General features: G+C 35.5%; 1 pseudogene across 1 annotated transcript; it reads left to right on the top strand.

The window, feature by feature from the left end:
* The first annotated feature begins 1,241 nt into the window (after positions 1-1,241).
* Positions 1,242-15,344, top strand: LOC146663888 (5-hydroxytryptamine receptor 3A-like; annotated as a pseudogene). Its single transcript, XR_014912887.1, has 10 exons — positions 1,242-1,335; positions 3,197-3,265; positions 4,025-4,188; positions 4,839-4,883; positions 5,037-5,146; positions 6,481-6,650; positions 9,560-9,723; positions 11,989-12,443; positions 12,530-12,609; positions 14,778-15,344. The product of XR_014912887.1 is annotated as a 5-hydroxytryptamine receptor 3A-like (transcript).
* The last annotated feature ends 751 nt before the right edge of the window (positions 15,345-16,095 follow it).

A 16,095-nucleotide genomic window follows, 5' to 3' on the forward strand; every position in this document is an offset into this window, starting at 1 on the left:
TAAACTCAAGCTCTTTTAATTTCTACATTTAAACTGCATTTCAATTCAAAACAGGGAAAGAAAAATAATATCCCTGTCCCACACTAGGCAGACTTAAAAATAAAATGCTATTTTAAGTACTGTAAGTACATTTTCAAAATGGTATTATCTTTAAATAATAATAATAATAAGGCTAGGCTAAAACAGTGTGATCATGGAAGAATTTAGTACAAAACATAACAAACCCATTGGACTCAAAATACCCCCTTGCTTGTTTACTGTCCATCTCTCTCAGCCAGTTACTTAGGCAAACTAGCATGTTCACATTTTCAGAGCTCAGGGCAGCTCTCCTTTTTGTTACTGTGTGACCTGCAAGTGAGAACAGTCTCTTGCATGGGACATAAATAGCAGGACTAATCAAACGCTTGCGGGCCAGGACAGACACCTGTGGGTGGGTCTCTGCTCGACTGGACTACCACTGCGGTGGGCAGTCTGTCTCGCTGATAGTTGATTCTGCTCTGTACAAACTCAGGGTCCTGTTACACAGGGCTTCCTCATCTAAATCAGAGTCTGGAGACAATGAAGAGAGGAGGCTCTTTGTCTTTGCTGGCTCCTTTGTGGTGGCATCTTTAAAAAGTTCCTGCAGCAGGGCCTCAAGGCTGGTCCATATCTCTTCTCGCGCTCCCCTTGCAATACACTTTAAATCCTTAAAACGTGGGTCAAGTACAGTGGCTCTTGTGGGTCTTGAGCCACTGATGGTTGGGTGTAGCTAACATTGGGATAGGGAAGGCAGTCTTAAATTTCACCATGTAGTGTGAGTCATCATCAGAGACCTCCATGGTGTCATGCAGGTGGCAGAAAGCAGGTAAAAACACTCCACATGAGACACATGTCTCACCTCCAAGAAGTTCAGTCACTAACCTGTAGTAGACAGTTCAAGAAAGTAATTATTAATCTACACAATAACTGCCACCTATAGAGCTTTTTGAAGAAAAAGTAATAGTAAGTTAAAAGTTTTAATTACCTGAATGGTTACATGAAAGTCATCAGCTTTTTGCGTTTTACCAGCTGTGATGAAGTTATGACTGGCTTTTGTTTGACTAAAGCAGCAAAAACAGCCTCTTGCTGCTTTAGTAGACGAGAAACCATATCCAATTCCACTGTGTGGAAACATCCTTCATGAGTGACTGTCTGTTGCCCCAGTGTTATGTTTATGTTTGGCACAAACCTGTTGCTGGAACAGCCAAGATAATTCTACTACAATGGCAAACGCATTGGACACCAGGCACAACTCTTGCATGAGGGAGATAAACGAGACGAGTGCTGTTCCTGTTGCTCAAACCGCGGTCACTCTCAGTCAGCTCCCCCGCAGCACTGCTCTTTATTAAGGTTACATGAATATTCACAGGTTCATTAACATACAACATCTTACACAGGCATACACGTGAACAAAGAGTGCCCGTGTGTGGGTCAAGATATGACCCTGTGATTGACTCCCCAAAGCTGGTGTTAGGAGTCCAGCGGACCACCTACACAAAATGCTCTTATACTTAAACAGATACAGAGTAAGTGTCCTCCCATACCATAAATCAGAAAGAGAAGGTACGACCTCTCTAGGGTGTGTGTGTGTGTGTGCGCGCACGCCAGAGTGCTCTGGAATGCACAGTCTTTGTAGACAACTAAGGATCAGACATCCTATCAATATGCAATCGATTATATATCTCTAAGCATATATGAGTATATGTTTCTAAGCATACATGACAATCCAACAATTTAAATCTGACACCCAGTCTTGCTTGCTCCTGGTGTAGTTATTTCAAGTTACTTTTCTCAAAATTTTGAGTTAATAACTCAAAATTTCAAGTTAGCTCTGCCAGTCTGTAATCTATGTGAATGACGTAATTTTCTTGTTAGACGGAAGGATCTGGCACAGAGGAATGTGCACTCAAAGCCAGATTGTGAGCTACCAATGTATAGCAACAAATTGGTGCTTTCAATAGTATGTTTGCTGATAGTAACACCATGTGAGTCAGCTAATAACACAAGGATTTCATCATTTGTGAAGGTCACACTGAAAATACTCAGCAATTTGTGCATTCATGACTGGCTGTAATGCTGGTAGCTTAGCTGTAGCATTTGTAACTGAGGGCTTCAGCGTCCGGGTAAAAAAGGAAATGACGCAATTCACGTAGATTACTGATTTGCAGTGTTAATACAAAATTGAGTTAAGGATTTTTTTTTTTTGATTTTTATTTAGTGGTGGAAACGGGCTTCCATAGCATGTAAAGTGCAATTAAATGCATTTTTTTTTTTTTTTTTTTTTTGTTTTACACCAATGTTTTTTTTTTTTTTTAATTTTGCCTTCATTAACAGAATTCAGACAAGATTTTATGTATTTACTCTTTTGGAAATCTGAATTGAAGGACTTCAGTTGTTTAAACTGGTATGAGATCTTATATTTTACTAACTGAACCAGTCAAAATATTTAACAGTTGTAATATAGATTTGATCTAGTTTATCTATCTGGTTGAAGAATATTGAGTAAAACACAACTAAATATTTCCGGATGAAACAGTTTGCAGACACTATGGCACAAAACAGACAGACGGACACCTAGTCAACTGTTTATTTGTATTAGCAACGCAATACTAATCAACTGGATTGGTCAAAGGAAATAGGACGCTGGGCTGAAAAACAGGACTCTGGTTGGTATCTGCCAGCCAAAAGTAAAGCTGATCTAAATACAGCAAGGTGTAGCATGCAGAAGGAAGCCACTGTAGAGAGAAATATAGGAAGTAGAGAGCAGAAATGAGAACGGAAACAGGTGTTGCAAGAGGTCTGGATGGCATCAGCTTGTGGCTGTGTAAGGGTTGAAGTGACATCTCAAGTACAGTATAAGTCTTTCTGTGAGTTCTTTTGTTACTGATTCCTCAGGACACTATAATATGTTATTACTTATATATGTCCAGCGGTTGCTGTTTATTAAAATTCCCAGGTCTGTTTCCAAATCTTGAAATTTTTGGTTGTTTGAGCCTTTCCATTTGGCCGAGTCACTTATTTATTTTAATTGTAAGCTGAAAATCTATTTAATTGTTTTTTTTTTTTTAGGTTTGTTTTTCTCATCATGTGTTCTTTCAGTTCATCTATTATTATAACCAACACTTATGCACCTAATTTTGTACATATGTATAACTTCTTTTATGTTCTTTCATGTCAGGTGGATATGTCTCCGATGTAGAGCTACCAGATGCTGATAAGCAAAAAAGCAATGGGACAATTACTGGAGGTATTATTAATTTATTCTCTCAAAGCTTATTCGGTGGATTTCAGTTAAATTTGGCTTAAATAAACATGGATATGCAAAAACAGTATGTATATGACACATTTACTGTTTTTCCATTGTCATGTCTATGTCCCTGAGTTTATAAAGTGTATTTTTTTTAACAAAGGAACAAATGGTATTAACATACAAACATGTGACAAAGAAACCTGATACATTAAACCTTAGAAATGAAAGATGTTGTAGATGCTGTATCTTTTATTTTTAAGGTGTAACATAACAAAAAAAGAAAAATCATATAGTCCATACCAGGTTCTAACGTTAATTAAACAAAACATCAGATGAACAAAAGCACATGACATTACACCATATTCTGCTAACTATGAGGTCTGCCATAATGTATATCATGCCTTCCTGAGGTGATTGATCTAAAATATAAAACAATTTTATAAAGAGTACGTTACATGTATTCTACGTCCCATTTTTAATATTGACTGATAAGATAAACATTGCAGACATGGCCTGTTAGTCAACAAAAAGTTCTGTGCATATCAAAAGGTTCTAAATTGGTGCCTACTGCCATTTCTCAGGAATACTGCATTAGTGCAGATGTACATTAGCTTTGATGGATGTAAGCAGCCAGTGAGCATGTTTTTTGTTTTTGTTTTTTTAAATTGAAAATCAGGAATGAAAAGCACAGACATTGTCTCTTGTTATTTCCTAAAATAAATCTCTAATGGAGAATGCATTTTGATATCATTTCAGATAACGAAGATGAAGAGGAGAAAGTCTGTAATTTTCAGGATATTGTCAATCACCTGAATCTGAAAAAAGACGAACTTAAATACACTATGAGCCGGCCCATTATAAACAACAAAAATTATACAGAAGTGTTTATTACAATAAGACTCTATGCCATCTTAGATATGGTAATTTGTTTGGGTATTCTTTTATTATTAATGACAATTAATTAATTAGTTTTCTTGCTCATGAAACATAATGTCACAGCACTCATCCACAAAAGAACAACTCATTATTATTGTTATTATTACTTACTCTGGCTTGTGTTTCTTGCCACAACCCGTTTTTCTGTTTGTAACTTACAGTTTCTTACATCAGTGCTGTTTCATTTTTATTTAGGTATTTTTTTTGTTTTAGTTTTTTCTGAGACATTTATTTGACACACAGTACAGAGATATAGGTTGAGTTATGACTCCATGCTAATACATGACAGGTATCACTGGATTACTTCTGCTGAAGAAATCTTGAAAAAATTTTAAGCACTACTGTCCATCACTTCCAATCAGACATGATATATGTAGTTAACTGTCTTTGGTTCATGTCTTTATTATTATTATTATTATTATTATTAGTAGTAGTAGTAGTAGTAACAATAATTATATTACTGCATGAGGAGTTGGCTTGGAGGCAGCTTGGGCTTCAGCAGAAACTGTCTATTTACCAGCAAAGGATAACTGCTGAGGCATTAGCTGATATGAGTTAACATTAGCTAACCTGCCTGTTGAGCTTGACATGTGTCTGCCTCAATAAACACTATGTTCAAATTCTTTATTTACAGAGAGAAATTGACCAGACCTTAATTACTTACATTTGGGTTGATTTGGTGAGTTTTCTCTTAAATATATCATAGGTATATATGGTTTTCTCTGTATTGTTAAAATTCTATACTACTATTACTATACTTTTTTTTTTCTTCAATTATTTTATTTGTTTTTCATCATCTCATCTCTTTGCCTTTTTGTACCCTTGAGTGTAGGCTTGGCTCAATGAGTACATTAAATGGAAACGAGATGATTTCTGTGGAATTGAATATATAACAATTCCTACTTCATATCTGTGGATACCAGATATAACTATTGAAGAGATGTAAGTTTGACATATGCAATATGCCCATAAACTCACTCACATATAGTCATTTTATAATCATATTTATAAATATATGCTACTGTAAAAACCATAGGGTGACAGAAAATGTTTTCCTTATTGTAATTCATGAAATAATTTACAAATTGAAGAAGGAAAAATAGCAAAGACATGGTTAGAAATAACCATTTTTACTTAAAATAACTTTATTCAAACAGAGTCAGAGGATGTGAGCAATTATCAGCTGTCTGTTGAATTTATAGGTAATTCATCTCAAGCTGTTTTGAAGCACCTTTCACAAGTTGGATTGGTTTAATAGGCAGTTCACACACTATATTGCCAAAAGTATTAATATCATCCAAATCACTGAACTCAGTTGATCCAATAACTTCCATTGCCATGTGTGTAAAAATAAATAAATAAATGAAGCAACTAAACAAGCAGACTGTTTCTAATCTGCTCTGATGAACTCGGTGAATTTCACCATGGTACCATAATAGGATGCCACTTGTTCAACAAGTCCAAATGAAACTTGCTTGCTACTAATTAATCCCCAGTCAACTGTATTATAACAAAGTAGGAACGACTGTAACTAAAATCACATAGGGAGGGGAGGTAAGCAGATGCTGAGGCACGTAGTGCGCAGATGTCACAACCTTTTATGCACATTAAATTGCTACAGACCTCCATACTTCATGTGGCCTTCAGCAAAGCTCAACAACAGAGCTTTCCAGTTGCTGCTTCCAGCTCAGCACAAACACAGGCAGCTCTCCTGTCGGGTCCCGGCATCCTTTCGAAATGGGAAAGGTATGACCAGGTGATGGAGAATAGCTGTGTGCATCAGCCTCCTCTGACACCACACCCCGAACCCACCCCTCTTTTGAACTTAAAAAAAAAAAAAAAAAAAAAAAAAAAAAAAATATATATATATATATATATATATATATATATATATATTTTTTCAACAAAATCTATTACAATTGGATTTTAAATCATATTGGATCATATAATGAAAGACTATTCAGCATACAAAAGCAATGACAAAATATAACACATCTGTCTCTACTGCAATAGATCCAAAGACTGGTTGGAGGATGTGTTTGTGTCAGAAAGGGGGGGATTTTCTTGTAAAATAAAGAAGGGCCTAGCAAAAACTAAGTTTGGGAACCACTGGCCTAGTCAATGGTATCTCTTCACCTCTAGTACTAGCAGGTTTTACTAAGATAAAATAAGATATAGCTGCAGACATAATAAATAGTCATTTATAGCATGATGCAAACTGTTTTCCATAGTATGATAATACATTGTTTTCATTACAAACATATTCTTTTATACAGGACAGAAAAAGACAAAGCGTCTCCGAGTCCATATCTCAGCATATATCACAATGGTCGGGTTGAGTTCAGGAATGACCAGGTGGTGCTAAGCACCTGCAAGATGCATGTTTACAAATTTCCTTTTGACACCCAGAGCTGCAACCTCTCCTTCAAGTCTATCTTTCACGATGGTGAGTCCATAACAGTTTCTGTTTACATGTCCTTTGTATGGTCTTAAAAGCACAACATTAGATATTTTAACACATACTGCCCGGCCAAAAGGAGGGGCTCTAATTTTCTGTTTCTGCTTCGATGATCTCATGCATAATTTCAGGAAGGTTATCCAATGCCAAAAAACTAATTTTCATCCAAATTTGCACATATTTTGGGCCAACATCTTATTTTGATGATGTTAGAATTGGACAACTGTGTGAAAAGGAATTGGGAATTTCCAAAGAGTCACATGAAACCCTGGAGCTGCTATAGAGAGCCGTACACGTAAGCTGGATCCAGTTCTGTTTAATATTAGTTTTATCTTGTTAAAAACTCCCATTAGAAAGATTGGATGTTGCAAGTAAGCAATAAAATTTGAAATAGGCATTATACAAATGCTGGGATTTAATCAATATTCCACACAACAACTAAACAGAATGAGCATGTTTTTATAACATTTTAACTTTAGTGATATTACTGTTTTTCTTGTAGTTGAATTAGCTGATCTGCAGTTTTTTTACTGAGTTTGGATAAGAACTTTAAAGTCAGGTTAAGTGTCTGAGGTAGTGATGTGTCGGTCGCGAACGAAATGGCTCTTAGAGCAAGCTGTGTTTTTTGGGGTTTTTTTTCCCTTCTCTCACCCTCTCTCACACACTTTTTTTCCGCTTCACTCAGCATGTGAGCCTTGTGCTTGCGCTGGGAAGAGGGGGGGAGGGGCGGTAGTTACACTCGCAGTAGCACAGGAACAGAGCGGGAGGGAGAGAGAAAGGGAGCCAGGGACAACAACGCAGTGTTGCCAACTTAGCGACTTTGTCGCTATATTTAGCGAGTTTTCAGACCCCTTAGCGACTTTTTTCTAAAAAAAAGTCGACTTTTTTCTAAAAAAAAGTCGCTAATAAAAGACGTGAAAGCGCGTATCGCTTTTACTCTCAACAAGCAGCGGGTGCTGTAACGCAGTCAGTTCTTCTTTTACTCTTATGCTGTTTTGTGGATCACAAGGTTTAAAACTACTTATAAACACACACACACAAAGTAACTCCACCAGAGTGCCTATTTCGGGTCACTTTTGCCGGTCCAAGCCCGGGTAAAGGAGCAGGGTTGGAATTGTGACATTGAATAAACAATAATTGCTAAAAGAAATTTAGTATATTTACGGTGGCCCCTAGAGACGTGTTTTGTCTCTAGGGGCCACCGCAAATATTTATATATAAACATATATAAATAAAACCAGGGGGTTTTTTGGGTTTTTTTTTTTTTTTAAATTTTGCATTAGTAATTCCTTTTGTGCATAATTTTATATTATTGTTAATAATAAATTAATTAAAGCAACAAAAAAAACCTGAAGAGCTGGTTCGGAGCCGAAAGAGCCGGCTCTTTTTAGTGAGCCGAGCCGAAGAGTTCTCTAAACAGAGCTGGAAATCCCATCACTAGTCTGAGGTGGAACTGCGAGACAGTGGACAAGTAATCATCAATGAGTGCATCTGTCTGGATTCGTTAGGTTGCATCTGCTTCAAAAGTGAGACATTTTCCCTGAAACAATTAATAACTCCAACATAACAATCACAAGCATTTATGGCTCAAACACAGATGACCGACCACACATTCTATCATAACTTCTTCACATCATTACAGGATTTCTCCACATCTGCCATAATCATAGGTGGAAACTTAAACACAGTTATCAACCCAACAATAAACAGCTCAACAAACTCACATCATACCCAAAACTGGCATTCAGCCCCAATCATACCATAGCATACCAGCTTTATTTATAAATCACTTTAATATAAAGCCAGGGTTCACAAAGTGCTGTACATATACAAATAGCATAAACAAAATAAAATAAAACATGTTAAAACAAGTTGATAAAACAAGTTGAGTCAACCCCTTAAAGAGTGCCAAAGGCTTCAGCAAATAACTATGTTTTAAAAAGAGTTTTAAACTCAGAAACAGAAGAGGCCTGCCTAACGTGCAAGGGCATTTCATTCCACAACTTTGGAGCAGCTACAGCAAAGCCATGGTCACCTCTAAATTTATACTTATTTTTTGTTACCTTAAGGAGCTGCTGATTGGTGGACCTAAGGGAAGGGGCGTAGTGTTGGGGAGTAACAGAATACATGTACCAGTGTTACGTATTTAAAGTACAAAATATGATTAACTGTATTCCGTTACAGTTACCGTTTAAAAGGGTAGTATTCAGAATACAGTTACTTTGTTGAAATAAAGGGATTACATGACGGTCTTTTCCTGTTTCATATGTTAGGCTATGCCCTCTCTATTGTTGGTAATTCTGCGCTGGTGGAAAACCCAAAAAAAACATGTATTACAGTGGCTTGCAAAGGTATTCGGCCCCTTTGAACTTTTCCACATTTTGTCACATTACAGCCACAAACATGAATCAATTTTATTGGAATTCCACTTGAAAGACCAACACAAAGTGGTGCACACGTGAGAAGTGGAACGAAAATCATACATGATTCCAAACATTTTTTTTACAAATGAATAACTGCAAAGTGGGGTGTGCGTAATTATTCAGCCCCCTGAGTCAAAACTTTGTAGAACCACCTTTTGCTGCAATTACAGCTGCCAGTCTTTTAGGGTATGTCTCTACCAGCTTTGCACATCTAGAGACTGAAATCCTTGCCCATTCTTAGATTAGATGGACAGTGTTTGTGAACAGCAGTTTTCAGATCTTTCTCAATAACATCACACTAACATCAATACCAAAGCAACAGTTAGAACAACAGAATCTTAGACACCCCACCTACCCCAGAATAAGAAAGAGCACTACAAAAAATGTAAAACAATAAAGCACTTATTCCTTGTTGGTCTGCTCACATTTATATTATTTGTCCTTTATCACATTTCTTTTTATATTCAATTTCAGATAAAGAAATATATTTGCGGAACAACTCTATTAACAATTCAACGGTCACAGAATTGTCTCGTAAGATGATGCACACGCAGTATGAGTGGCTGTTCATCGACATGTCAGTCAACAACGAAGTTGTTGAAGGTTATGGATTCAATCAAACTGTGGTCATTTACACTGTAAGTATTTCTGAAAACAGAAAGGAAAACTCGTTCTTTTCCCTTTATCCATCTACTCTAGCCACCTGGTTTCATGTCAAGCACTCATCAAGTTTTTTCCACAGCAGGTGATGGATGTGCTGAACCATGCTGCTGTGTTTGGCCCAGTTCAGTTGTAGGGCAATCTTTGAGTTGCCAAGTTTGCAGTGGACAATATGCTATGATGTACATCAATTAAAATAATTTTTATTCATCAGATTTATCAGCCGTATCATTTAGTTATCATAATTTGCAGTATATATTTAGGAGTGTGTAGGATCAGTAATAAAAGTATGTGTAAAAACAATAACCACAAATGGTAAACAAATTGTGCTATACAATAAAAAAAAAAAGATATCTAATTTAATGTTAGACATCTTTTTAATCTAATAACATTCTCACATGCACCCTATCCTTGGGCTGTGCATTTAAAGCCATCCTGTTTCACTAAAACAATGCAGGATCATTTATGCACAGTGTATTGTACACTATAATCTGAAAATCAGGTGGTCTCCCTGATTTTAACCATTGATAGCAACGAGTTATCATTGTTAATGTGAGGTTTAAAGGACTTGTATTCAGCTTTAATGGAAGATAAGTCAGGTTTTACTTTTGATACTTTATACTTGGTTTTTAAATAACAGTTTTATTTGTAGTGATATTTTTCACAGTGTTGTTTATTTCCTAAAGGAGTAGTTTGAATTCCTACACCACTTGTCTCTGACAGCTAATAGCAAATATTTTTTGGTAATATATCAGATATTTATTTAACTATAGAAGTACTTTTTTGCAATTTTTCAGCCAGGAAGGAGTGCATGACGGTGAAGAAGTCCATGTAGTGCAGCAATAATTTGTCAAATGTCACTGCACGCCACTGCCTTATATACAGTTGTGTTCAAAATCATAGTAGTGTATGTTAAAATGTGAGTAAAGTTCAAAATCCATATATATTTTTTTAATTTCCCTTCATTTGTAACACTGCACATTATATTTTTCATCAAAACATGAAGGAAAAAAGTATCAATATTTCAATTACTTGTCTGCATTTTTTCATTACAAACTCAAATATTTACTCAATAAACTGAAAAAATGTTAAGATTTAGCCTTCCGGTGTATCACTAAACTAATATTTAGTTGTATAACCACTGTTTTTGAGAACTGGTTCACATCTGTGCTACATGGAGTCGATCAACTTCTGGCACCTGTAAACACGTACGCCAGCCCAGGATGATTTGACAACCTTCCACAATTCCTCTGCATTTCTAGGTTTTGCCTCTAAAACTGCATTTTTAATGTCACTCCACAAGTTTTCTATTGGATTAAGGTCCGGGGATTGGGCTGGGCACTACATAACCTTAATTTTGTTGGTCTGGAACCAAGATGCTGCTCACTTACTAGTGTGTTTGGGGTTGTTGTCTTGTTGAAACACCTGTTTCAAGGGCATTTTGTCTTCAGCATAAGGTAGCATGACCTCTTCAAGTATTTTGATATAAGCAAACTAATCAATGATCCCTGGTATGAGATAAATAGGCCCAACACCATAGTAAAAGAAAAAGCCCCTTAAGTTTTTTTCCACATCTCTCTGGTTTGGCTTTCTATTTTAAAGCATTGGAGATCATTTTAGCTGAGCAGCCTAGCATTTTCTGCACTTCTTTATATGTTTTCCGCTCTCCAATCAACATTTTGATTAAAGCATGCTGTTCTTCTGAACAATGTCTGGCACAACCCATCTTTCTAAGGTTTTCAGAGAATATTGCATGTGCAACATGTGCTGGCTTCATCCTTAAATAAGGGCCACATGAATGACACCTGTTTCTTCACATAATGAATGACCTCACTGGTTGGACTCCACATTGCTATTATTGTGAACACGGCCCTTTCACTTAATTATTCAATTGCACAGACTCAGGTGCATTCATATTGTGAATGTTGAGTCTGTTGGTTTCTCTGACTCTACTCACCTACTGGTAAATTATTTGCCATGTAATAAAATGATTCCTATCAAAAACACTGATCTGATTCGTCATGTTGGACTGCTATTATTTTGAACACAACTGTACATCCTGTGGTGGTGTTACAGACACCCAAAACAACATTAATAACGCTGCATGGTTTGGCACATTTACACCACCCAAAACTTCTCACTTAACTCCTTTCTCTTTACTATTTGAATACAACTTAACATAATACTTCTTTGAGTGTAAATCTGTCTATTGTGCCTAACCACCTGGGGAAACAAATTCACAGATTACCATGAAGAGGAGGTCTGTCCTCTACGTTGCCAATTTCATCCTGCCAGTGCTCTTCTTCTTGCTTCTGGACTTATCCTCCTTCCTCATCTCAGACACTGGGGGTGAGAAACTCGGCTTCAAGGTCACTGTCTTGCTTGCTGTCACAGTGATGCAGCTTCTTCTCAATGAGATTCTGCCGAGCTCTTCAGACAGTATTCCACTTATAGGTAAGGAAGCGTGTTTGACTGCACATATAGTCAATACTTATTTGTCCACAAATTTAATAATACTGTCTGCCCTCCTCAGCTGTCTACTGCATTGGAATTTTTGCTCTGATGCTGCTCAGCCTCCTGGAGGCAATTTTGGTCAAGCATCTGATTGAAAAGGAAGATGAGACGGATGGAGACCGAAGCCTGGGGGAGAACTCTGGGAACAACCAGGGCGGCCACAACTTCTACAGCTGTTTTAGAGGTGAGCTTAATCATAGCAAACATTCCACAAATCTGCATGCAGTTTTAGTTGTGTTGCATTAATCTTTATGCCTAATGTTTTTCCAGAGATTAGGAGACTCAGTCACCACGCCTCTGTTGATGAGGTATCTTCTCATGAAACACCATCTGTGTCTCTGTCCCGAAAGGTTGGGAAAAAATGCACATTTTTTTTCTCTTTTCAGAAACTCCAGGAAGGGATGTTTGCATTGCAGAGATTATCCTGTATCTTTTCATTTCATTTCATTTCATTTCATTTTTATTTATTTCACACTTGGTACTACAATCAAACAAAACAACCACATCTTCTGTCAACAAAACACAACAACCATGTGTGAAAAGGAGCAGGAAGAAGAAAATATTCTTATTAAACCCTGCCCCCTATCTACCATCGAACTTATATCACCGGTGGGCACCAAAAATCAGGAACAAACTAATATTGACATTTCTCTCCGGTCGAATCCCAAACCAACATCACATTCATTCGCATTCTTCATACTGAGTTATCGTTTTAAACATATAACACTTTTTAAAACATTGTAAATTTATACAATTCTTTAAATCATAATGAAGTGAATTCCACAGTCTTATACCCCTAACCGTTGTGCTCATTAATCTTTGTGTAGTCCTGGCTAACTGATGTTTAAAATAAAATTTCCTTCTATTCTCTTCTCCCCTTGAACACATCAAAAATACTCTTTGTAACTTAAAAGGTAAAATATTATTTTTAGCCTTAAACATAATTAATAATGTCCGTAATTTCACTAAATCTCCTAATTTTAATAATTTTGATTCTATAAATAATTTATTTGTATGTTCTCTATATTTAACATTATGAATTATTCGTATAACTTTCTTCTGTAATAGGTTTAAAGGTTTTATGGTATTCTCATATGTATTCCCCCAAACTTCAACACAATAGTTGATATATGAAAAAAACAAAGAAAAATATAAAATACGCATTGTTTTTTAATTTAATAAATCTCTTATACTACCCAAAATATAAATACTTTTGACCATTTTCTTTCTAATATGTTCAATATGAGATTTCCATGTCAAATTCTCATCCACTATTACACCCAAAAAACGAAATTCAGTAACTCTTTCAATCAATTCTTCCTCTATAAACATAATGACTTTATCCTCCTTTACACGATTGCCAAATATCATATATTTCGTTTTTGTCAGATTCAAAGATAATTTATTTACATCAAACCATTTTTTTATTCTTAACATCTCAGAAGTCATAATTTCAACCAAGTCTTTCAAATTCTCTCCAGAGCAATAAAAATTTGTGTCATCTGCAAATAAAATCGAATTTAACCTTTTAGATACGTCACAAATATCATTAATATATAAATTAAAGAGTTTAGGTCCCAAAATAGAACCTTGAGGAACACCACATACAATCTTCAGTCTTTCAGAAGTATTGCCAAAATAATAAACATATTGCAACCTATTCTCTAAATAACTCATTAACCAATTCAATGCTACTCCTCTCACTCCATAGTTATACAATTTAGAAATCAAAATAGAATGTTGTATCGTATCAAAAGCTTTTTTTAAATCAACAAATACTCCCACTGTGTATTTATTATTATGTGTTGCAGATGAAATATCTTCAATAAAAGTCAACAACGCTAATGCCGTTGACCTATTTTTACGAAATCCAAATTGGTTTTCATGTATTAGTTGATATTTTTCAATAAAACTATCAAGTCTTTGTGCAAAGAGTTTTTCTAGCAATTTTGAAAACTGTGATAAAAGAGACACTGGCCTATAATTGTTAAAACTATGCTTATCTCCTGATTTATATAATGGTATTACTTTTGCCACTTTCATTCTGTCAGGGAATACTCCTGACTGTAGCGAAAGATTAAAAATATAACAAAGAGGAGTACTTATACAATCTATTGTCTTTTTAATTATGACCATGTCTATACCATCACAATCAGTAGATTTTTTATTTTCACAATTTTTTACGATTGCTACTATTTCTTTTATGGTAGTATCGGCTAAGAATATGGAATTAACCATTCTATTATCACCTATCCAGGCTTCCTCATCTCCTGGATCATCATTTTTCCTGATTAGATTTGCTAAAGTAGGTCCAACATTTACAAAAAAAGAGTTGAATTCGTTTGCTACTTCGGTCTTATCTTTAACAACTTGATTATTATTAAACTGTATATCGGAAGCAAACATTTTTTTATTAAATCAATGTAGAAACAAACCAGTGTGTCAAATGTTAAAGCTATCATGAACCTTATTGGCCTAACATCTTGTTGATTGCCTTTCTACAAAACCACTCTTTCAGGGCAGCAGCAGTATACTGACAGAGGTGTCCTTTGCTCTGGAAAAAGTCTCAGATGAGCTGCAGGAGACAAGGAAAACAATGACTTTGCTCAGCAGCAACAGGAAGTCTGGATACTGGACCAGAATGGCTAAAAAAGTCAACAAGATTTTCCTAATTTTTTATTTGACTGCAGTCACTGTGTTCTTAGCATATATGGTTTCATTGTGGAACAGTGCTGAGGGTAAGCAGGGCTAAAGTTAAAAAACCTAAAAGAACTAAAGCAAAAAAGAAAACACACAAACGTATTTCTTACTCTGTGTTATATATTTGCAGTTAATTTCTATTTGTCCGAAACAAAAACATTTTAGAAACCAGAAAAAATTTCTGAAATTGTACTCTGATCTCGAGTGTTAGGAGTGTTGTGATCAGTGTCAGGTCATAGTCAAAAAAGTAATGTATTACACATATTACCCAGAATACTTTTCTTAAAAGTAATGCAATAAATTACTCCAATTATTCTTAAAAGTAATGCAATAAATTACTCCAATTAGAAAATAATTAATTATACTGGCATTAACATTATTTTCACCTTATTCTGTAAAATAACCTGAAACAAACTTTCATAATAACCATTTAAAAGTATAAACTGAGTCTACAGTCCACCACAGCAACACAAATCCCTATCGCGACAAGGACGCACATATGATCTTTCTCTTAGTATTTAGGTATGAACACAAAGCTGACAGTACAAGCAAAGATGAAAACCAGCACAAAAATTGTTAAAAAAAAAAACAAAAAACCATCGCCACAGTGATTCTAGAATTCAGAGGAAAAAAGTACGCATTGTTTCACGATTTATAAGATGGAGCATTAGTTGTATATTCATAGTTTATTATTTAAGTGTAGCTCCTGACCTGATGCTTCCTTGTACAGTTTGCCCTTGTTGAGTTTGAGTGTATTAGCTAGTTCCAGTTTTATTTTTCCTACTTTATTTATTCTTGTGGTATTGTGTTTAGTTCCCTTCCTGTTTCCACTCTCTGTATTTGCAGTGTATTTATAACCTTACCCTTTCTTTGATTTCTATTAGAGTATTTTGTATCAGTATACTACCCAAAGAGCTTTATTTGTCTAATTAACATAGAAAAAATCACATCATTTAGTGGTCATTAAAGTGTGTTCAGATTTATTTATTTATCACATTTAATATATTTAACTTATTGATGATGATTTATCTCATAAATTGTGAAACAATGCTGACTTTTTTTCTTGGAATTCTGGATGAAAAAGACGTCCCCACTTTTTGTTTTGTTTTTTCCAATGTCTCCAGTTCTCTTTTGTA

Source organism: Rhamphochromis longiceps, linkage group LG8, assembly GCF_057381845.1.
Source record: "Rhamphochromis longiceps isolate RC_006_pf linkage group LG8, R_longiceps_female_GT1.1, whole genome shotgun sequence".
NCBI classification, from domain to species: domain Eukaryota; kingdom Metazoa; phylum Chordata; class Actinopteri; order Cichliformes; family Cichlidae; genus Rhamphochromis; species Rhamphochromis longiceps.